Genomic DNA, 9,069 nt, shown 5'->3' on the forward strand with positions numbered 1-9,069 from the left:
TCCAGTCGAAGCTGAAATTCTTAAGGCTGAGGAAGCCGAAGAGGAAGCTGAGAGAATGGAGTTGGAAGCTGAACAGAGGGAAATGGAGGCTCGGCAGAGTGCAAAGCCTGCTTCTTCTGCTGCTGGGGCTGAGGCCACCATGGGGCTCAACAACGCTGATCAGTCTGATCCTCAGGCTGAAGCATAGGAACTCGGGCAGTCGTCTTCAGAATCTTGCGGTTCATCATGCGCTTAACTTTAGACTTGCCGCTTTCTGAATTTTTTGCCTTGTTTTTTGCTTCAGCTTTGCCTTGTCGTACAACAGTTTATTTTTTTTGCTTATGTACGTATTTCGGCAGCTGTTATTTTCCGCTTGTGGGCGGCTGCCGATACAGTTTAATTGAACTTGTAGCTCAATTTCTGAGCATGAATTATTAATTTAATGCTCTTTTCTTCAGCTGCTTTGTTTTTGAATGCCTTACTTTCTTTCATTCTGCCGCACATAAACTTGCACTGATAGTGCTTTCTTGCCCCACCAGAAATTGAAGTATGGCTTCAGCTGAATAAACAATTTCTTCACTTCTTTAAAATGGGTATCCGAAACACAGGGCCAACTGAAGGCAGTGCTTCTGGAATACAAGTCTTACTGAAGATTGACTTCATCTGAAAATTGGATATCCGAAACACAGGGCCAACTGAAGGCAATACTTCGGATATTAGTTTTCTGGGATACAAGGCTCAGTTAAGGCAATATCCAAGAATTGTCCATGGACTCATGTCTTTGGAGAACAAGTCTTACTGAAGTTTGACTTCAGCTTAAAGACCAGTGTTCTTATAAAAGACGCATATCCGAAACACAGGGCCAACTGAAGGCAATGTTTCGGATAATGGCTTTCTGGGATACAAGGCTCAGTTAAGGCAATATCCCAGAATTGTCCATGGACTAATGTCTTTAAAAAGACGAGTTTTGTCAGCAATCTGAAACCCAGTTACCCGAAGGCGAAGGTTTCAGATGAGGCTGATTTAAAAATTTTCAACTGTTGCTGTTATCCTTGATTTTCTGTCTATCTTTGAAAAATGGATACCCGAAACACAGGGCCAACTTAAGGCAATGTTTCGGATAATGGCTCTCTGGGATACAAGGCTCAGTTAAGGCAATATCCCAGAATTATCCATGGACTCATGTCTTTGGAGAACAAGTCTTACTGAAGTTTGACTTCAGCTGAAAGACCAGTGTTCTTTAAAAAGACGAGTTTTGTCAGTAATCTGAAACCCAGTTACCCGAAGGCGAAGGTTTCAGACGAGGCTGAATAAAAACCCTTAAAGAGTAGATAGAACAAAGAAAATTTTGAAAGGATAAAAAGTTGTAAACATTTATATAAATGGCGGCTCCAAGGCCTTTCATTAATTCAAAATGTACTTACAAAGATTGTTCTGCCCGAAGGGTTTACACATGGTATTTTTTCAGTACATCAGCGTTCCAGTGATTTTTCAACTCAGTTCCATCCAACTGTCGAAGTCGGTATGTACCTGGCTGAAGTTCATCATAGATTTCATAAGGTCCTTCCCATGCAGCTGAGAGTTTCCCATGGATTCGGCCTTTCTGAACTGCAGCAGCATTCCGAAGGACAAGGTCTCCAATTTTGAGAGGTCTTGCATGGACCCTCGGTTATAAAATTTGTTGATTCTCTGCTTATAGGCGGCCATTCTGTCTCGGGCTGAGTCTCTTACTTCGTCGAGGAAATCGAGAGATTCCCTCATCAGTCGCTCATTCTCAGCCGAGAAGTGGTGCACTCGAAGGCTCTCAGAGCCAATTTCCACTGGAAGGACGGCTTCGACACCATACACCAGTTCAAAAGGTGAGTGGCCCGTTGCCTCTTTTTCAGTTGTCCGAAGGGACCAAAGGGTTCCAGGGAGCTCCTCCAGCCACTTGGACTTTTGATCTTCCACCCTCTTCTTGAGGGCATTTAAGATCTGTTTATTCGCAGCTTCGGCTTGTCCGTTACTTTGCGGGTGGCATACCGCTGAATATGCCAGTTTGATGCCGAACTGATCTGTATATCGCTTCAGCGGTAAGTTATCAAATTGCCTCCCATGATCGAAGACAAATACTCTCGGGATGCCAAAGCGAGTGATGATATTCTGCCAGATAAATTTTCTGACAGTTTGCTCTGTAATGTTCGAGGCTGCTTCGGCCTCGATCCATTTACTGAAGTAGTCAACTCCAACTATCAGCCATTTTTCTGGTACACAGCCTCTGGAAATGGTCCCAGTATATCCAGTCCCCATTGGGCAAACGGGAGTGGATTAAGGATCGGCTGAAGATCCCTTGCTGGCTGATGGATAACTGGAGCGTACTTCTGACATTTTTCGCATTTCCGAACCAGCTCCTTAGCATCTGCGATCATGGTGGGCCAGTAATATCCAGCCCTCAATGCCTTGTGGGCTAAGGTCCTTCCCCCAATGTGGTTCCCACAGATGCCGAGGTGAATCTCCCGTAGGATATAATCTGCATCTGTTGGTCCCACGCATTTCAGCAATGGGGCTGAGAAGGACTTTTTCAGAAGTTCCCCCCTGAAGACAATGAACCTAGAGCTGGTTCTCTTCATCTTGGAGGCCAAAGCTTTATCTTCGGGAGATTCTCCCCGAAGCTTGAAAGCTAGGATGGGGTCCATCCAACTAGGCTCTGGGTCAGCGCAGCACACTTCAGGTGCTTCGTCGACACTTCTCTCTCGACGCACTTCTACACATAAAAATCTGTTCAGCTCGGTAAGAGATGAACTGGCAAGTTTGGAGAGTGCATCGGCTTGAGTATTCTGACCCCTTGGGATCAGCTGAACCTCAAAATTTTTCAGCTCTGCAATGACTGATTTGATCTTGGCAAGATAAGCTATCATGGAGGGCTCTTTGGCCTCGTAGCTTCCACTGATCTGATATGCAACTAGCTGAGAGTCTGTTTTTAGGCAGACATGATCGGCTTCCAGGAAGATGCACAATTCTAGGCCGGCGATTGCTGCCTCATACTCGGCTTCATTGTTCGAGGCCTTAAAAGAAAACTTTAGTGCATACTCAAAAGATTTGCCTTCGGGAGAAGTTATCACTACTCCTGCCCCCGAACCATTTTCGGTGGAAGATCCATCCGTAAACACGGTCCAGACTTTCTTTTCACTGTCTAGTGCTTCTTGGTATGAGCATTCGGCCAAGAAATCCGCTAGAGCTTGAGCCTTAATGGCAGCCCTCGGACGATAGCTAATGCTGAATTCGGTGAGCTCAAAAGCCCACTTGGCTAGCCTACCAGATTTTTCAACCTTGCCGAGAACTTTTTCCAACGGCTGATCAGTTAAGACCACTATCTGATGGCAATCAAAATAGGGCCTCAGCTTCCGAGCAGCTACTACTACCGCGAAAGCAACTTTCTCGAGTAGAGGATAGCGAGTCTCGGCATCCGTCAGTGTATGACTGACGAAGTAGATCGGTTGCTGACTTTTACTTTCTTCCTTCAGCAATACTGCGCTGATGGTGGCTGGGCTAACGGCCACATATAGGTACAAAGTTTCTCCTTCAGCTGGGCTAGCCAGCGTTGGGAGTTGAGCCAGATGCTCCCGAAGCTGTTTTAAGGCGTCTTTTTGCTCTTCCTCCCAAACGAGCTCTTTTGTTTTCGGGAGTTTCAGGGCTTTGAAGAAAGGTAACCCCTTATCCGAAGCTCTGGAAATGAACCTCGAGAGGGCTGCCATTCTTCCGGTGAGCCGCTGAACATCCCGCTTCGTTTTCGGCTCAGGAAGGTCGAGCGCCGCTTTGACTTTAGAGGGATTGGCATCAAACCCCCTTTTGCTGACCATGAACCCAAGGAATTTCCCTGACTTCACGCCGAAGACACACTTCTTCGGATTCAGCTTCATTTGATGCTTTCTCAAGGTGGCGAAAGTTTCAGCCAGGTCCTTTACATGGTCCTCTGGTTTTTTGCTTTTGACGATCAAATCGTCAACATAGACTTCCATGTTTCGGCCCTTTTGATCGGCAAAAACTTGATCCACCAGCCTTTGATAGGTTACCCCCGCATTTTTCAATCCGAAGGGCATCATTTTGTAATTGTACACCCCAGCGTTCGTGACGAATGTTGTCTTTGCTTGATCGTCGGGGTGCATAAAGATCTGATGATACCCCGAGAATGCGTCCATGAAACTAAGCAAGGCATGGCCACTTGTCGAATCGACTAGCTGATCGATCCTCGGCAAGGGATAGAAATCCTTTGGACAAGCCTTATTTAGGTCCGTGAAGTCAACGCACATCCTCCAGGTACCATTGGGCTTCTGAACCATCACCACATTTGCCAGCCATTCTGGATATTGGCAAGGTTCAATGAATCCTGCCTCCAACAATTTTTTGACCTCGGCTGCGATGTCTCGGTTCTTATTGGCGGAGTAATTCCGCTTCTTTTGCTTAACTGGTCGACACGTTGGGTCAACATTAAGCTTGTGGGAGATGAGGTCTGAACTTATCCCGGGCATATCAGCTGCCGAGAAAGCAAACACATCTCTGTTGTCCCGAAGGAGCTGAATAAGTTCACAACGGGTGTTCGGATCAAGGTCCATCCCGATTGTTACACATTTCTCAACGTCTCCTTCGGCCAACTCAACTGTTTCAGTCTGTTGGTCCATGTCCATTGCTGATGGACTGGACTCTTCATAATCTGGCCTGCTGCCAATGTCAGCAGGTGTCCCAGTCCTTTTGTTCTTCGGCTGACTCTCTGAGTCTTGCGGCTCAGCTGAAGAGCTAGCCTTTTCCCTTTCAGGCCCTTTATCTCTGGGTACAGATCCTTGGGCCGAAGCACTTAGGCCTTTCGACTTTTTTGTGCTCGGCTCTCTTTCTTTTTCTTTCTCCTCCTCATCCTTGTCATCTGGGCGACTAGTGGATGGTTTGAGGTAGTTGCACCTTCGGGCGTCCTTTTGGTTGCCCTGTATCCTTTCGGAGAAGCCGACGTCTGAGACGTAAATCATCAGCTGATGATAAGTTGAGACGACCCCTTGGATCTCATGAATTATGGGTCTCCCCAAAATCACGTTGTACACTGAAGGAGCGTCGATGACCAAAAATTCAATCATGACGTTCCTGGCTGCCTCATCGCAACCGATGGTGACAGGAAGTGTCACCTTCCCATATGGATAAGTTGAAGCCCCATTGAACCCGGATACCGGGTAGGGTACCGGCGTAAGGTGCTTGGGCTTCAGCTTGATTTGATTGTAAGCCTTTCTAAACAGAATGTTTGCTCCGCTACCACCGTCAACAAGGACCTTACTGACGTCGTGGTTGGCCACCGTGGCGATGATCACCAACGGATCCTCGTGAGGGAACGTAATCCCCCGGCAGTCGGCGGCTGTGAACGTCATGTTCGGCACCGGCGACTGGGGAGATTGAATGTCAGCGTTGTTCACCTGGTGAGTCAAAGCTCTAAGGTGTCGCTTGTGCTCCCTCCGAGAGTATATTCCTCCCGAGATAACATTGATCGGAGGGAATTTCCCCTCCGGCTTTTTACTGTTCTTCCGGGGGAAGCGAGGTCTCAGACATTGAGGTTGGGTTTTCGCTTTGTTCCATTATTCGGCTCGGACGAACTTATCCGAGGCATTCAGAGCTTCCTTCAAGGTCTGCGGGGTATGCATGACCATGAAGTCTAGGAACTTTCCGGGCTGAAGGCCATTCTGCATTGCAAAAACGGCTAGCCCCTGATCCAGCTGAGAGACGCTGGATGACTCGTTACTGAAACGGGTCAGATAGTCTCGGAGGCTTTCGGTTTCCCCCTGCTGTAGACTCATGAGCTCTGCCGTAGTCTTCTCTCGGCGGTTTTCCGTGGAAAACTTGCTCCTGAATTTGGAGGACAGATCATCCCATCCTGTTATGGAGCCTTGCCTTACTCCCTTGGAGATCCACGCTTGCGCGACCCCCTTGAGAGTGGTTGGGAAATATTTGCACCAAGTCGCCTCGGATCTGGGGCAAAGATGCATATGAGTCTCATACGAGGCCACGTGATCCTTCGGATCCGAGGTCCCGTCATATGTGATGTGCGACGGTATTTTAACCGTAGGCACGCGCTCTTCCAGTATCCATTGCTCGAATGGTGAACTGGCGGGTAGCATAACGGCCTTGCCCTTGTTCCTGGCCGATGGGACCGCGCTCCGCCCTCTTAGAGAGGTAGGAGTGGTTTTCGTCCCTGGCTGGGAAGTCTGGGCTTCGGCTGCAGGGAACGAGAGGCGACTGCGCACGCTCGGTTCCTTGCCGCCGAGTCGGTCGAGGACGCTTCGGCGAACAGTCTCAGGTTCTCGGTGAGTAGATTCTGGCCGAGAAGCTGAGCTGCTGCTCTTATGCGCTTCTAGTCTTGAGGATGAGGATCCTTTTAAAAATTGAGGGTTCTTTTTCCTCACTTTTTCATTTTTCCAGGAATCCTCTTCCCACTCTTCCAGTTCCCGGAAGGAAGGAAGCTTCCCACCATCATGGTCTAACTTCCTCCGCTGATGCCGGGTATGCGGAGGAGTTCGATCACAAGGTGGTGGCATATTTTGTGCCCTCATCGCCTCCATGAGCACTGCCAGCGCTCTTGCCACCTCTTCCGAGCTGGGCCCTGTCAAAGGGGTCCTCGGCCGAGTATGGGAATGAGGGCGCGCAGCCGATGGTTGGCTTTGGGGCACTGAATGTGTCCTATGATCGGACTCACCCCTGCTAGACCGAGAGTGACTCGGCCTATAGTGAGAGTCATGAATTACGGGAGAAAGGGAATCCTCCTTGTATGATCCTCCCCCCGAGCTGGCACCCTTGGGAGAGTTCTGGTCCGGCGAGGGTGATGGTGTAGGGGTTTTAGGCTTTTCGCCCGCTCCTTGACGGAGGCTTTTGCTCTTGCGGTTCTTAGCCATTGCTACTAAGATAATTGCAAGATGATCTTGGTTAGAAATTTGGCTTAAAGATTTTTGAAAGTCTTCCCCACAGACGGCGCCAAATTGTTTCGGGTGAAAACAATGGGACCTTGCCGAAGGTCCGCTGAAACGGAGAAGACTGGATTCGGTCCAAGTTATGTTGGGCCGAAGGTTTCCTGCACAGTAAACACACGTAAACTAGCCTCGGGGGTGTTGCCGAGGAAGGCCCCTCCGATGCTAAAGTCAGTACAATGTGTAGAAAGAGAACACTATGCAAGAGAGTTTGTTGCTCGAGGCTTTGATGGAATGTATGAGAATATATGAATCTATGAGAATGTATGTGAATCTATGAATGAACATAATGAATGTATCAATATTGATGGCTTTTATACCTCTTCATACATGGAGAGGTTGGGCCTTAGCCCAATTGGCTTGCTTTGTGGGCTGACCTTTGACTTTAGCACAATTGGAGAGTTGAACCTTGACCTTGGGCTTTTAATTGGATCATTTAATGCCTAGGCCCAATTGGACTAAATTGAACCCAAACAGGTATGATTAACCCAAATGATATAGTTGTTTCATTCCTCCATTGTTTCGTCCATTAAAGATGAGCATTTACTTCTTCTCCATTGAAGATAAGCTTTTCATTCTTCATTAAATGACACTATGACAGCCACAAGATTAAATTAACTCTTATCTCCGAGTTATTCTACGGTTTATAAATTTTATTATTGAAGTTTCAACGATACCCCTAGTTTACAACGGAGAATGACGAAGATACCCTTATATTAACTAGTTTTAATTTGTTACTCCCTCCGTCTCTTTATTAAAGACCTATTTGGGTTTTTTCACGGAAATTAAGAAAATTGGTAGAAGTACATAAGTGTATGAGGAGTTAGAGAGAGATAGAGAGGAAAAGAAAAAGTGGTTGAGAATAATTGAAGAGAGGGAAAGAGAAAGTATTGGAAATTGATGTAAAAAGTCATTATTAGTACAAATTAAAAAAGTGATGACAACTCATCAAAAAGCGAAAAATATTCTCAAATAGTACAACCTTAAAATAAAAATTCTTTAATTTTGATTTGCCCAAAAAAGAATACAGGTCTTTAATAAATGAACAGAGGGAATAATATATATTCCCAAATATATATAGGATATCAACTTTAATTTTCTTTATATATCGTGTTAACACTCTAAGTTCAAAATCCGTTCCATGTATATTGTATTATTTGCAGCAAAAAAAAAAAAAAAAAAAATAAAATTGTATTATTGCTTACTACTATTACCAATTAAGTACTAAGTACTTCGTATATTATTGTTGCATGTATATACATCATCAATTACAATAAAATTTAGATTAATTTAGATAACACCGTCAACCAAAACTAAACCAGATAATACTGGTAGTTGGTATACTTTTGGTACAAACATTAATTGAAACATACATACGACTATATGACTTTATAGTTTAGGTTCTTGTTGGGTGGCACTTTCACCGCTAAAATATGCCTTTATAACAAGGGCTACGTGTCACAAAAAAAAAAAAAAAAAAAAAAACAAAAACAAAAACAAAAAAAAAAAAAAGCTATGTATATTTCACAAAAAATTTATGCCAACAAACTTTTCCGATTCCCTCTCAAATAGGGATGTCTGTGGGGCGGGTCAAGTAGGAGATCTGTCCCAATGGGTCTTGGTTTGGTGGGTAGTGGGGTGGGGATAGGGATAAAAATCATACCTGTTTCGGGGTTTTCTGATGTCCTGCGGGAGAGTTACAATCCCGAGACTGGAACCGGACGCCTGTACCTGCAAAATAACGGAGACTCCTGAGAGCTCCGCCTCCAACGGTCAAGTTAGTACCTGATTAAGGAGTAATTAATACAGAAATTAAAGTAATAAGGTCTCTCTAGGTGAGAGTATTTAATGTAGGTAATCTGCTTTGCTAGCGAGATCAGCCGGTTATTAGTGTGTTCCGTAATGTATTCGGTCTTTTGATTAATGAGGATTAATCGAGTATTTATAGCCTTGGGAAGCGTGCAACTCTCTAGGTTTAAGGTAAACCTAGGGCCGATCGGGCTTCTAGACTGAAATGGGCCTTGATGGCCGGTTGTCCCATTTGGCATGGGTGGACACGTGGCGTGTCTTAAGTGGTCCGTGGAGGACGCGTGGCGGAACCTGGTTGGTCCACTTG

Source organism: Chenopodium quinoa, unplaced genomic scaffold, assembly GCF_001683475.1.
Source record: "Chenopodium quinoa cultivar QQ74 unplaced genomic scaffold, ASM168347v1, whole genome shotgun sequence".
Taxonomy (NCBI): domain Eukaryota; kingdom Viridiplantae; phylum Streptophyta; class Magnoliopsida; order Caryophyllales; family Amaranthaceae; genus Chenopodium; species Chenopodium quinoa.